Consider the following 16,654-nt stretch of genomic DNA (forward strand, 5'->3'; position numbering starts at 1 on the left):
AACATGAGAGGCTTCCCATATCCTTCACAGCCCTCACCATGTGCATTGTCATTAATAACACTTCTATGATGCTAAAATACATATGCAGTTACTCAGTTTCCCAAAAGGTAAGCCATATAGCAAATTTGTGCAGATACTGAGACAAGTCTAAAACTGAGATTTAGTGGCATCCCAAAAGTCAGGCTGGGAGAGTAAAGCAATTAGGAGCCAAAACTATAAGACAGGCTGGCCCATCCTATCTCCTGGATCTGGCAAAGAATAGCCACTTGCCAAAAGTAGTAAGCAATGACTCCGATCTCTGGGTGGTGATCAGTGCTACTAGAGGTGACCCACAGCTAATGCCCAATGACAGTGCACCATGAGGACATTCCAGGGACTACATGGGCAAGAAAGAATCCACGACAAACCTTCCGGTTATACCCACAGGTTAAAGGACAGTTTCCTTTAATGAGAGAAGGGACCATAAGTAACTGAGTTGCAGTTCAGATTATCTTATTTACAAGGTGACCGACATATGTGTTTCTACATACATCCGTAATGGACATATCACAACCTGGCAATAAAAGATGAGAGTACTGATGATAATATCAAGGCTTCCTTTTTTTTTAAAATCTCTTTAATTTTGGTTTATAAATGAAAGTGAACTCAACTTGATTAATTAAAACATAAAAATAGGAGTTAAAATGGCTACTTGTCATAATCATGTAGAAAAATGGTCTCTAAAAGTAAAACATCCCATTATCGAAGAAAGGTGAGCAATTCCCACGATGAAAAGTTTGCTCCCTTGTTTAATTTGGTTGTGACCAAAACTAATCTGGAATCAAACTCAGGGCAGATAAATAATGAATCGCTGAGTTTTTTTTTTTTTAACCAACTGAACCATTTAGATAAGAAAAAAGGGCTTATCTTTTAAATGCTGCACTCATTTCAGACATTTTGCTTCACTGATTTGGGGAAGTAAGACATTTATGTGCTTTTATGAGCTTTGTGATAAGACTTTATACAAAAATGTTACAATATGCATTTGCTTTACTGTGAGAACAGCTCTTGTATCATTGAAAGAGGACCATAAGTCACAATTACCATTCCTTTCTACATGCCAAGTTTTCTGGGTTATTTTCTTTCATAACTCTACTTGGCTACTGACCAAATAGATCACTAATTCTATCAGAGTCAACAGCTGAAGTTGAGTGTGGGTAAATTTAACTTCTCCTGGGTCATTACAAAATTCTCACCTATTAATATGTTTATTGAATTTTGCTTATTACTCAAATATATGTTCAATGGAGAAAGTTTAGAAAACACGCACAAATATGATATATAATGGAAAAAAAACAGGCACAAATATGATAAACTCTACGAAAAATAATCATGAATAAGTAGGTTTATAAAACTATATTGATGAATCACCAAAACATTGTTACACAGAAGGTAGACACAAAAAAGTACATATAGTATGATTCCATTTTTATGAAGTTCAAATAAGTAAAAATCACCTATTATAATAAGAATAATCACAATGGCTGCATATGGGGATGTTGACTGGAGGAAGGCACGGGGCACTTTCTGAAGTAATGAAAATGGAAATATTCTGTATCTTTATAAGATGTGGGCTACATGGTTCTATGCATTTGTAAATCTTATCAAATTTCATACTTCAGATCTGTGCAATGCATTACATGTGAGTTATAATTAAAAACACGATGCTGTTATGGATTTTCCAGGAGGGCTAAATGATTTGCATCATTGTACTTTGTTGTCAGGTTATTTATAAACTTTTTTAAAAGCTTACCTTAAAATTATACATAGAAAACTTTATCAGAATACTGTTAGTTTGTTTTAAAAGTGAACTTTAGGACCACTAGCCATTTCTTTGGAAGTTGGACACAACAGTGTTATTAGAGAGCTTTAGACAGTCCCACCATTAGCCTGCCTAAACAAGTTATCTTGAAGTTATTCGAATCTAGCAGAATAACTTTATTTCTTGCCTTATTATAATTAATTAGGGCATGTGAGCCAATATGAATGAGCCAAGTTCACATAGAGTCCATTGCCATTTAAATATTTGCTAAACCTCAACTTAATTTCTAGCAGTATTAGTATCAATTAACCATTTATAAAATTCTTTCACACCTGTTATCTTACTTAGTGCTCTTAACAACTCCATATGGCATGTACTTTTAGCCCCATTGAACTGACCTGACATGAAAATGGGCAGTCAGGTTAAAGGATTTTTCCAAGAAAATGTTTAGCTATCAAATAGAGTCAAGAGTCAAAATGAGATCTTCTGTTTCCATGCTTAGTGCTCCATCCAACACACCAGATCTGACTATTGGATGAAAACAAGGTTATTTCTTGACAAATTCATAAAAGCAAGAAGAGAAATGGGAAACTCTCTGCTGCTGAAGGGTTAAGATTGTCTATGATTTAAGACATGGCAACTAACAAAATATTTGAAAAATCCTTATGACTAACAAAAAAATCTATACAAAATAAAATTAAGCCTCAAAAAAGTGATAACTAACATTCTGGACTTTTTCTAATTTCTTTGCTTTACTTAACCAAAGAATATTTTTATAAAAATTATTTTATTGTATAACTTTTTTCCTATCTTGCTAGTTTAAATTAGCTACATATGGTGTACTCATTTCCATTGTATTAACTATTCATTTACAAAAGCATTTTAAGAACTACATAGCATTCTACTGTATGGGTATGCTATAAAAATGTTTAACCATGGAATTATATATTTGTAATTTGATGACGGATATGTTAAAAAAAAAAAAAGTACAATGATGATTCAAACTGCATCTTTGAGGCACATGACCATTTCACTTCTAATTACTGAAAGCCATAAAATTGGTAGAGATTTTAAGTTATCCACCAAAGTCCATTCTCCCTTTCTTCCTGGAAACCAGGAAGTTGGGGACCAACTACATTCCACAATTCCCCCTGCTTCTAAGTGTGAAATGTAACCAGGCCTTGACTTTAAAACACTGCACATGTGCTTCTCTGCATTCATCTCTTCCCAACTACATCCCATCCCACACATGTCTCAATTGAAACCAAGAATTCATAGCAACCCAGCTTTAATCAAACAGATGACAACGTACCCTAGAACAGCACACTGACTTCAAAGGAACCGGATTCCCTGAATGACTGAGTGGAAGATAACTTCCCCACACCATCCCAGGACAACTGTGAAGGAAAGAAAATAGTGTACAGTGGTCCTAGGTATCTGCAGGTTCTGCATCCTCAGATTCAACCAACCACAGATTACATAATTATGTTTACAATCTGTGGTTTATTGAATATGTGGATGAGGAACCGTGGATACTGAGGGCCAATTATGAGACTTGAGCATCCACAGTTTTTGGTATACCGAGGTACAACTATTTGTTCTTTAATAGTAACTTTTTATTGGCTCTCTTTTTTATAGTAGTAGTTACACCTAATTCACCTTCTACTTGTCCAATGGTGGTTTATCTACAGTAAATAGTAATCCCAATTTAGCTTGGCCTGTAATTCATTGCATATTGGAACTTCCTCTTCTAAAGTCTTTAGGTCTATGTGATTCAGAAGCAGCTCAATCATAATTTCCATTTCTGAATCTCTGGCAATAATATGGAATAAGCAACATTCCTTTTGCCACAAATAAGGAAGGTTCTCAATGTTACCTGCTTCCACTAGAGTTTACTGACATTTGACAAAACAAGGCAATACCCACCCTCACCTCAACAAGAAGCTCACTAGCCCTGTCCCTGATATCAATTTGCTATTCATATAATAATAGTATACGTGTGCAAAGAAACCTTGGAAATCAAGGGCCTTCTTTTCACAAATACAGAAACAGGTATCCAGAGAGGTTAGGAAGCTTGCCAACAGCACACAGATGTAGATGCCATCAAAATACCAGAATTAGAACTCAAATCCTGATCTAAGTCAAGAATACATTCCACTGCTCTAAAATACAAAAGCATAAAGAAAAATTCTTTTCCAAATGTTCTGACTTTGAATATCCAGCCACGTTTCCTTTTTCCTCAATGTTACCCTTCTTTAGAGACAAATATACTGCAGTCCAGTGCATACAGTCAAATCAGTTCTTCCAGGTTGAGTGATAACCATTCATTCATTGATCAATTATTACGCAACCACCATGAGGTTAACACTAGTGAGTCAGATACAATTCCGTCTAAGGAAGCATACATCTGGAAAGCAAGAAATTATAATACAACTTTCTGAGTGTTAAGAGCTATGTAGGATGGGGGAAATACAAAATGTTTATGGATTTATAATCACAAACTCTAACTCAGTCTTGAAGGTCATGGAAGGCTTCCTGGAAGGGGTGCCATGAAGTTGATTCCTAACAATGTATAGATGATAGACAGATAAAGAGGGAACACTGGAAGCACCACATATAATGGAACTCCAGACAAATCCAATTTAACAGCTGTGCCCATCTCCTTCAAATCCATTACCTTCTTACCCTCCCCATATTCTTCTCCTCATATTCCAATTTCTGTTCCAAGTGGTGAGACAATACTAGGCACAACCATGAAAAAACTGTAAAGCCCCTACGACACCACAGACTGAAATTTAAATTAAAGTTGTTGGAAATAACTTCATTTTACTGCCAATTTACAATTCTTCTTTACCATCGCATTCATATTCTCTGCAAAACTGAAATACGTGATGCTGAAAATACTCAGGTTTCTCATACACGAGGAACCATGATTTTGAAACTTTTCTCTGTAGTTCCTTAAAAGCTTGATGAAGCCTGTAATCATTTGCCTGGATGGAGGTGGTAAATGGGCCTGCAGTGGGGTCTCTGGGTCATGTAATCATCTGCTTCTCCAGTCTCTAGAGTTAAACAAGGAATGTTCCCGATTGATAGCATGGGTGCAAATTATTTCACATAACACTAGCCTTCCCCCAAAATTTCTTAGTTATAGATGGGGAGGTTTGTTGCATTTTATTAAATGTTTAAATAACTATGAAAATGATTTATGCTCCACGTTTGATAATAATAGATTTAAATACCTGTTAAAACACTACCAATAAAACTTTTCAAACAGTTTAATATAAGCAAGGAAATATGAAAGATGCAATTCATATGACCCAAACATTCCCAGTTTTGTGAGAAACAGTACAATTAAAGAGCAGGATATTTAAAAGATTTCTTAAGAATTAAATGCTCCATTTTACAAATAGTAAAAGGGCAATAATGGTGCTGTTTCCATCACTGTTGTAAAGTGACAGCTGTGTTCTACTGCTCTCAAGAGAAAGTGAATGTTCTCCAATGGGTTCTGCTATCCTCTCTTCTGCCTCCAATTGACTATCACATGGTTTGAAAAAATTAGTAGTTACACAGGTTTAAGCATAGAAAGCTGGAAAAACAGCAGTAAGCCACCACCTTCACACTCAGTGTTCTTATATAATGCCATATAATATTTACATAAAATGAAGTCCTTTATTCACTTTCTTTTTGCAGTACGCGGGCCTCTCACTGTTGTGGCCTCTCCCATTGCGGAGCACAGGCTCCGGATGCGCAGGCCCAGTGGCCACGGCTCATGGGCCCAGCTGCTATGCGGTACGTGGGATCTCCCCGGACCGGGGCACGAACCCGTGTCCCCTGCATCGGCAGGCGGACTCTCAACCACTGCGCCACCAGGGAAGCCTTTATTCACTTTTATATGTAATAAGACAAATCAGAGAGGAAAAAAACTTACAGTTTGAAAAGGTGGGCTGCATAATGTCTCACCTTGACTGTAATAATTGATTTGATCCAGTCCATCAAAGATGTCTCTCAATTAAGTATCAACTTCAAGAGTTCAAACATTAGGGCTTCCCTCAACCCCACCTCACCTTACTAAGTCTCTCAATTTTATCTAGTGTTTTAGATCCAAACAAATGCCATTTCCATGAGCACATCCCCAATAATTTGAGAAATTCATCTCCTAGTCACCTCCCATGGAAGTTCCTTATTCATTCTAAGGCAGTGGTTCTGCTTTGAGTCAAATTTGATGAGCTCAATAACAAACCAACCCAATAAAAGCACATCTTTTGCTCTAATGACTACATCCTGATAAAGCTAAAATACCCCATCCAGAGTGTTATGTACTGGTTGATTACTAAGTACCCCTTTCAAATACACCATTTGAACAAGTCTTCAACTGCGTAAGTTGCCCTTTGGGAGCTATACAATTTGTCAGGCTTAGTGTGGCGTTGTTCACCTACTTTCCTTCTGTCAACATCAACCAGATGATTACACCCCACCTGTTCCAGTGTCCCAGATGGTTAGGGTCCCTGTGGGTATTCTCACTCCTATCAACCAGGTAGTACAGTAAGTCCTGTCTTATTCTGATTACCCAATATCAACCCTCCTTCTCTGACTTAACCCATCTTTTAGTCCAAATTCAACTGCACTAATCATTTCACACCCCTGATTTGACTCTTTATCATTAGTCTCAGAGCACCCAGATTGTGCTCAGATGTGTACCCCTGTCTGGTGCCATCCTGTGCATCTGATCTTGCTTTGGTGATGCTGACACCTTTTTGCCTGTTAACATGGAGGTGAGCAGATCCCCCTGCTGGCTCACGTTGGACATGCAGAATTAGCAAGAAAAAAACTTATGTCAAGCCACTGAGATATTTGGAGCGGTTTCTTACTTCTGCATAACATTGCCAATTCTGTCTAATATAGGAATTAAAAGAAGTGTAAAGGATAGATTTAAACACGCTTGTATATCTAACAGTATCTGTAATTAGTTACAACTAAGTGGGTCCTTTTAGCATAAAGCAGTGAGCCAAAAATCAGTTTCCATCTACTTAATTTTAAATAGAAATTGATTGACATTTTCTCATTTCAACTGAAAAAAAAAATGGTAGTGTTTAGACTCCAAACTTTCATCATTTCTTCTAAATTAATAGGATAAGAAATAGTATTTTTATTCCATAACATCTGTAAAGACTGCAACTCTACAAGGACACAGCTAACCAAAGGAACAACACTCAGTTTAGGGCTCTAGTCACACATTTGATATTAAACTAGCTATAAATTTATCTGCAGATTCATTATCTACAGATTTACAGATTATAATTTGATACATTTTATGGAATTATTGGAAATCTGTCTCTGAATACTAAAAGTATTCTCAATGTTCTTATTAATAAAATGCTAAAATATATTATTCATTTGCATTAAACAATGAAGAATCTCATGATCAAACCACCCAATGATCAAACTCTTTAGAGCAACATGTTATCTTTGACTAAATACTGCAACCTGAAAATATCTACCAAAGGATATTTAGTCAAAACGTGTACCCATAGCTTGTTAGAGGTGTTTAAAAATATCAGTTTTGGAACTATCGCCTTTTGACTATGTGGGACATGATTAAGCAAATGAAAAGAAAGGTACTTGCTGCTGGAAAAGCTTAACCAAATTCATTAGTGCTCATAATGGGAACAGATTTTTCCACTTTGCTTTAAATTGTTTGCATCCAGTACTTCTATTTATAGTCCTTTAGTGTCTTCAGACATAGAGAACAGACTCATGGCTGCCAAGGCGGGGTGTAGGTGGGGGAGGGATGGATTGGGAGTTTGGGATTAGCAGATGCAAACTATTTTATATAGTTTGGATGAACACCTACATCCTACTGTATAGCACAGGGAACTATATTCAGTATTCTGTGATAAACCATAATGGAAAAGAATATGAAAAAGAATACATACATGTGTATAACTGAATCACTTTGCTGTACACCAGAAACTAACACAACATTGTAAATCAACTATATTTCAATAAAAAATAAACTTAAAAAATAAATAGTACTTTAGTGTCTTGCTCTTATTTCTTTTCTATTTCATTTTCCTCTGTTCAACTTAGTCATCACAGAATTTCATTGGATTTTTATAGTCTGATATTTCTTCTAATGATGCAATAATTTTTGCGTTTCTCAGGATTTCTATGCAAATTTCCACCTTTGTATAATTGTAAAAAAAAAAAAAACAGTGGGAGAGGTTGTGCTTCTGCAGAGGTAAACGGCATATAGAACTCTATTTTCCACTCAATTTCACTGTGAAGCTAAAACTGCTCTAAGAAATAAAGTTTCTTTTCTTTTCTTTTTTTTTTTGTTAAATCAGCCCAAGTCCCATAAGGACAGACGCACCATACGAGGGCTGAGGATTACCACCGTTCAAACCTCATCAGTGTCGTACTGCGGGGTGGGGGGTGGGTGCGGAGCAGAGCGTTAGCCTCAGAAAGACGGCCTGCTGGGCAAAGGCGGGCAGATTACCCAACAAGCCTAGAGAGCACGACAACCGGCGCAGGTGCACAGGAGCGAAATGCGCATGCACGTACCTTGCTGACTCAGCATCCAGGCTCCCGGGATCCGTATCTGGGCCTGGACCATGTAGCAATAGGGCACAAGCGGAGATTTCCGGGGGGCAGATCGGGCTACCAGGGTCCTTCCCGCTCCAAAACAGAGTTGCTAATTCCCCTGAAGCCAGCTCTCACCGGAATTCCTTACCCTCGTACTGGGCCGTGCAGGGGAGTCCGCTAATGAGAGACACCTGGGAGACCTGGGTCCCGCAGACGGCCGGTATATCTTCCCAAAAGAGGGCCAAATTGGTCTGGCTCAAAAGACCTTCACTGTCCTGTACTAGGCGTGCTGTCCGGGGAACCGCTGGCCCAGGAAGATGGCCTGCTGGGTGTGGGCAGCCCATGTCCATGCAGAGCTAAAGGTCCTGGTGCCTGAGGTTCGGTGAGCAGAGCGAACTCCACCGGCGCGTGCTGTGTCACTCTGCTTCCAGGCTCCTCGGGAACAGTCCCAGGTCCAGGCGTGTAGGGGTAGGCTGGGGCCACAGGTGGGGACTTCAGGGCGACACACCGGCTGTCCGCGTCCAACCCATGACAGAGTTGCTAATTCCCCTCAAGCCAGAATTCGCAGGATTTCCGAAGCCATTAGAGGCCTGACCAGGGCTGCAAGAGGTGGGAGACAGCTGCGAATCAAGATTGTCAGACAGGCCCCAAGTTCCATAAGGACAGCAGGGCCACATGCGGTCTAACGGCTGCCACGACGCACTGCAGAGAACTGCTCGCCCAGAAAGACTGACTGGTGGGTGCTACCAGGCAGTATATAACAGGCGGAGAGGTGCTAATGAAAAGCAGGTGCGTCGACGCCAAAGACGCTGCGCTTGCGCAAACGACGCTGACTCAGCATCAAGGCTTCTGTGGAGAGATCCCCGTGCTCTAGCCACGTCAGAATAAACTGGCCACAGGTAGGGGCTTCTCCGAGACACACCGGGCTGCCAGGATCCATTCCCGCTCCTAAACAGAGCTGCGAATTCCTAAATCTCCCGTAAACTCCTTTGCCTGGCCATCACAGGTAGTACCGGGAGTCCACTGATGAGAGACACCTGGGAGATCTACCCACACAGAGGGCCTGCTTATCTTCCCAGAACAGGGCCTTAAGTGGTCTGGCTGAAACGGTTTCCCTGTTCCAGAGGGAAAAAAAAAAAGAAGAAAGAAGGAGAGAGAGAAAGAAAGAAAAACAAGTCACCAGTATTCTACAGGCCATTTGTATTTTTACTGTGTTAGGATAACGCAGACACCTCTATGTAACGGAGCAGGACCCTATGGGGCCTGCCCAGAGCAGGACTCCTCTCCCTGCCCTCCCCCCCACCCCACCATATCCTCCACTGCCTTTTGTCTGTAGAAAAATGTAGTCAAGGAATCAATTTAATCAGAGAAGTGAGAAAATGCAGAAAGGAAAACAGTCAAGCAAGACAAATAAGTAATAGTTTAGCCTTTAAACAAAGTCAAGGACATTTAGTTCCTCCTCGAGGGCTATAGGTAATATTCTGAGTCATGTCCTTTAAGCTGTTTTGCAGGTACGTAAACCCCCACCAGGTGGAAGAAGTTAACTTCCTCCAAATGAGTTTGCCTATAAGCACGGAGACCCCAGACTGGCTGGAACCAGAAGCTTGATGATGTTGATTCCTGATAACCTCACCACCAACAAATCAGAAGAATGTCCATGAACTGATCACATACCCCACACTCCCCTCCCTCAACCTGTCTTTAAAAACCTTTCCCTGAAAGCCTTCGGGGAGTTCGGGTCTTTAAAGCACTGGCTGCCCTGGACTCCTTGCTTGGTGCCCTGCAATAAATGCTGCACTTTCCTTCCCCACAACCCTGTGTCAGTAGATTGGCTTCACTGCGCTCGGGCAAACAGACCCAAGTTTGGTTTGGTAACACCTAGAGAGCCATGGCTACTAAAGGATGGATATAGCATGGGTAATAATATTCAAAACCATAAGTATGATTTACTATGGTTTTTAATTTTTTTTTCACGGGGGGGTGGGTAATGACCTTAAAGGTAGGCATGATTATTTTCTTCACTTAATAATATTGATCAGGGGCTTCCCTGGTGGTGCAGTGGTTGAGAGTCCACCTGCCGATGCAGGGGACACAGGTTTGTGCCCTGGTCCGGGAAGATCCCACATGCCGCGGAGCGGCTAGGCCCGTGAGCCATGGCCGCTGAGCCTGCGCATCCGGAGCCTGTGCTCCGCAACGGGAGAGGTCACAACAGTGAGAGGCGTACCACAAAGAAAAAAAAAATAATAATAATATTGAGCAGTATTAGTGAAGCCATTTGCAGCAACATGGATAGACCTAGTGATTATCATACTAAGTGAAGTAAGCGAGACAGAGAAAGACAAATACCATATGGTGTCACTTATACATGAAATCTAAAAAATGATACAAATGAACTTATTTACAAAACAGAAAGAGACTCACAGATATAGAAAACAAACTTACAGTCACCAAAGGGGAAAGAGGGTGGGGGGAGGGATAAATTAGGAAGTTGGGATTAACATATACACACTCTATATATAAAATAAATAACTAACAAGGACCTACTGTGTAGCACAGTGAACTATACTCAATATTTTTAATAATCTGTAAGAGAAAATAATCTGAAAAGGAATATATATATATAAAACATAACTATATATATTTATATATATAAAACTGAATCACTGTACTGTACACCTGAAAACACAATATTGTAAATCAACTAGACTTCAATTTAAAAAATCTTAAAAATGTTTCCTCAAAATTAGAGTATCTAGACAAAGTTTTACAAATGAAAAACAGATTAAGGATAAGGGTGGAGTGAAGTGGTAGTAGAGTAGAGGGGAAGGGATGTTGTTTTAAAATGTCCACCTAAGGGATACATGTGGTGATGGAATTCTGTTACCTTGATTCTGTATTGTGATGGCAGTGGTGGTTACATGAACCTACATATTTAATACAATTTTATCAAAGTAAAGACACACACATAAATGAGTACAAGTAAAACTGGGGAAATCCGAATAAGATCAGTGGATTGAATCAATCTCAATATCCTAATTGTGCTGTCATTTTATAAACCGTTGCTATTGGGAAAAACTGAGAAAAGGGTATACAGGCTTTATCTGTATTATTTCTTACATCTGCATGTGGATCTATAATTATTTCTATAATATTTCAATTGAAGTTATATTATTTTTAACATGTCATATTACAGTTAATTTATGATCCACTTTAAGATTACTTGAATGTAAAAATATACAAGTTAAATTATTTTTGATAATTATACCTAGTCATTATAATCATAGATCATAGATCAGACACCTAACAGGAGGTTAGACAAACAAGTATGGCTTTGCCTGTTGTGAACAAAGGATATTCAAATCTATGAAAAAATAACAATCTCAAATATTAAAACTAATTGTATTTTTAAAAGATAATATTTCAACTAGACATACTGTTTATTTTTAAAGATAACAAATTTGATATTCTATTTGATATTTTATACTATTAAGTTATCAATGTTTATGATGAGCAAAAGGCAAAATTGGGCCTAACCATAATCATTTGTCAAAGTTTCTTTTATACTTTCATTAGAGACTAACTAATAACTAAACCAATTATAACTTCTAAACATTTCTTGAGTCTTCACATTTAATTTTTCTGAAAACATAAAAACTACAGATTCTAAAATGATTTTGACAGTTTTCATTCTCTTTTAACCAGTTACTGTATTTTATCTTAGGAACTTGGAGAGCTTCTGATTCTTGAGCATGCTAATCTAGTTCTCTGAAGATGACTTTTTATAGTTATTTATAAAGCTCACTCTTTGGTTAAAAACAGAAAGTGGTAGCATTTGTCTTTGTGGTCCTTAAAAAGAGAGTGATGGGAGGGTAACTGGAAGGTTAATTATGAGGAAGCTTAACCTGTAGGCAACAAGTGTAATTATTGTTTTTCGTAAAATTAAAATCTTGTATCTTTGAACTGTGCTCATAAAAGCTCACAAAACCCTAGAGATTGGGATTGTTGACATTGTGAGCTCTTCATTTAATTCTAGCCAATGTAACTATATATGAACGTTTCCTAGAATAAGCCTAGAAATATTTTATCCTAGCTTCTGTTTTTATTAAAGCTCAAGGCCAGGGATGTTTAGCTAATTATCTCATAAGATCACAACCTATGGGCTTAAAATATAAAGTCAAGCTCACAATCACACTACAAGTTATTTTATGAATAATTCTGTGTCTCAGGTCAGTATGTTGGCAACCACTGTTAGAGTTACTGAGTTCATTACAAATTCACATTACAATGTTAATGTTATATAATACACAATATTAACATTTTCCTCGACTGTATTCTTGTGTCCCTAAACTTCAAACCTGAGAAAACTCTCAGAAAGATTTGAATGACGATAGACTCAAAGTCCTAAAGTCCTGTCCATGAAATCTTACTTCCTTATGGATCTGGCAACAAATTATTAGTGCCTTTTAAAAAAATCAAACAAAATAAAACACAACAAAATTTTTTTTAAAAAGAGGATTCTGGTGAATTAAGGGTTTTGTTTGTTTTATTTTGTGATAGCTGCATGTTAAGATTTTTATTTATTTTATTATTATTATTTTTTTTTGCGGTACGCGGGCCTCTCACTGCCGTGGCCTCTCCCGTTGCGGAGCACAGGCTCCGGACGCGTAAGCCCAGCGGCCATGGCCCACGGGCCCAGCTGCTCTGCGGCACGTGGGATCCTCCCGGACCGGGGCCCAAACCCATGTCCCCCGCATCGGCAGGCGGACCCTCAACCACTGCGCCACCAGGGAAGCCCTGCATGTTAAGATTTTAATCACCTGCACCATCTATATGGGCTGTGAGGAAATTGTAAAACACCATGGAAACATTTAAGTTTTAAAGCCCTTAGAACAAAATAAGGGGCTATTTTTAGATGTCTAAATTACCTCTGGGAAGGGAAGGAGTGGCTCTTAATAAATTTAATTATTATTTGGGGGCTACAGGAAGGAGTCATATGGTAAAGCTTACAGAGTTCCAAATCTCGATTTGCTATCTCTTCATAAACTCTTTCCATTTGTTTCTTATTCCCTACATCTCAGATTGATCACAAAAACAACTAAACGTTCCATTTTTTACTTTAGCATCAATTGATAAGCAGGTTTAGAAGCTTCATACCCCTACACCAACCCCAAAGAGTTTCTTAAAGTATTTTTCATCTAGACTATTCTCTCCCTTGAATTTTTTTTTTTTTTTTTTTTTTGCTTCTCACCGCTGCGGCCTCTCCCGTTGCGGAGCACAGGCTCCGGACGCGCAGGCTCAGCGGCCATGGTTCACGGGCCCAGCCGCTCCGCGGCATGTGGGATCTTCCCGGACCGGGGCACTAAGCCGCGTCCCCTGCATCGGCAGGCGGACTCCTAACCACTGCGCCACCAGGGAAGCTCTCTCCCTTGAATTTTTTTTCCTTGTTACATTGAGATATGCTTTTTTTTGAGTAAGAGAGGAAGTAAGATTTGAGTTAGAATTAATGAGCCAGAAATTTTCTGCCTGTGTGTACCCTTCTCCTTGCAGTTAAGTTATGCATCCATCTTAAGTGTCTTATAGAAAAGGTGAAAGTGCTGATCCTCTCCAGCACTGAAATGCTACGTTTCTAAGAAGACACCTATAATCTTTCCCTATCTTGATAACCTGCACAGTCTCAACTTAAGGGGCTACTAAAAACAAATAAACAGCAAAATGTTTTAAGCCCTGGTGAAAATTTTAAAGCACATGTAAATATGTAAAGAAAAATCAATCTATAATCCAGTCCTATGCTTTGCTTGGGTGAGTGGGAAGATCTTCTCATAGAAAGATGAAAGAATAAGTTGATTAATTAATTAATTAACATGAAAAATTGAGAATTTCTTGTTTTGTTTTGGCCCCTTATCTGATGTTTTCTTATTGGCTATTTGACCTTGATGGGATAAAAATCTCTCATATATAAATTTCTCATTTATATAAGTTAGATTGTTTCTAAAATGTCATTCATTAATCAATTATTATGTTCTCATTCAAAAATCCAGCACCATTATATTATCAATACATCCAATTTTTTTCCTGTCATACTGGTGAACCCAAAACAGGTATTATTGTTTTCCAGATCTCTAGCTATAAGTGTACTTATTCTCATTAGAAAAAACTGATTATTATTGTATAAAATGAACATGAATTTTAAAAATATGGTCAAAACAAAGCTATAGCCATGATAGTTACCTCATATTCTAGGTGGTTCTAACAAACACAATCACAATGGTAGATTTTAATAACTTGCCCTTTCCCCATAATGAATTGGGTAAAAACACTATTTTTTATTAAATAACTGAAAAGTCTATTTTTTTAAACTAAAATGTTAGAAATTACCCCTTTGAAACTGCAAAACAAGCAGTCATTAAACTCTTAAAACTGCAGGTTAAATTTGACACCATATCTAGGTAGAAAAAGAATGCATAAAGTCGGCAGATTTTGTTTGAGTTTAGGTGCTTTTCTTCTCTTCTCACAAAGGCCCCAGCCATGTGAGTAGTGAAATTTAAGTGCCATTAAGAAAATCAGTGAATACGGGGTTCTCAAGAAACTTAGATTAGCCAGTGTGAGAATTTTTGAAATTAGTAAAACCTCCTACATGGTTAGGGACATTATCCACACTGAACATAAATGTGATCATTTTGGAGTCCTTTGAAATCCATTTCTCATAAAAGTATTTGGGTGATAACAACACAAATGATTACAAAGTTTTGGCATCACTCTTTCTTAAAGCTTTCCAGGAAAGGAATTCTCACTTTCCATAAATAATATTTTATATTTACAATGAATGTAATCTCTTGTAGTAGGTTAAATTAATATTTTTTCTTTTTGTGATCAGAGGACATGGAGAACAGTTGGCTACATTTTAATCGCAAAATAAATCACGGTGTACAATCCACAATTTTCAGTTCTGGTTTGCCCCAGTACTCCACAGTATTAGGTGATTTAGAAAAATCACCTAATTTTTCATTGCTTTCTATTAAAATGTTCACCAAAGTTCAATGCACGCCAGTATTTATTTTTGCAACAAATTAATTGGAGTTAAATAACTGAAAACAAAAAACTGGAACTTAAAAAAGTTATTAGGAATCATCATGTTAGATGCAATAATCACATTTTCAATCTGTGTTGGCTTGGGTTAATAAATACTTAAAAGTCATGGGACTTCCCTGGTAGTGCATGGTTAAGAATCTGTCTGCCAATGTAGGGGACACAGGTTCCATCCCTGGTCTGGGAAGATCCCACATGCCGAGGAGCAACTAAGCCCGTGAGCCACAACTACTGAGCCTAAGCTCTAGAGGCCACGAGCCACAACTACTGAACCTGCATGCCACAACTACTGAAGCCCGCATGCCCAGAGCCCGTGCTCCACAAGAGAAGCCACTGCAATGAGAAGCCTGCGCACCACAACGAAGAGTAGCCCCCGCTCATTGCAGCTAGGGAAAGCCCGCACACAGCAATGATGACCCAATGCAGCCAAAAATTAATAAATAAATTAATTAATTAATTTAAAAAAATCATGGGGATCTAATAGTTGGAAACTAACTTCATGTTTAACACACACACACACACGTGTACACACATACATGGAACTGAAACAAAAGATTCATGGAGATATATTTACCTATAAATCCTATGCAGTGTTTTCTTTCGTATTTCATTAAATAATGCTTTTTATAACACACTAAATTAATAATTTAAATGTGTTGTTAATTTAACAACACATTAATAGATGTGGATGCAACCTTCAGTCTGAAAAGAGCTAGACTAGAAAAGGAGGCAGATGTGTGCTGAATACTTACAAAGTAATATTGTATGTGCTAACAGAGAATGTACCAGCTGCAACTAGAAAGAGAGGGAAATATTTTTATTGAGGGTGGAAATGTCAAGAAGATCTGCTGTAAAAGGTGACATGCTGATTCTTAATATATAAATAAGAATCAACAATGGCAGGGATGAGAATGTGGGTAGATGAAGAAAGAGGAAGGAATGTCTGTAGAGAGAAGATGATATTTGAGCAGCATCTTGAAAACTGAACGAGAGTTCTCCCAAAATCCAGTGGCTCTAAATTATAAAAAGTCTCATATACCATGCTGAGGAGCTTGGCCTTTATTTTTTAATAAACAGAAAGATGTAGAACACACATAATTGTTATGACTGTAGGCTTTGGGGTCAGACTGTCTAAATTGAAATTCTGGCCTCACTACCTAGTAGCTATGCAACCTTGAGCTGGTT

The sequence above is a fragment of the Grampus griseus genome (assembly GCF_964374135.1).
Source record: "Grampus griseus genome assembly, chromosome: 16".
Taxonomy (NCBI): Eukaryota; Metazoa; Chordata; class Mammalia; order Artiodactyla; family Delphinidae; genus Grampus; species Grampus griseus.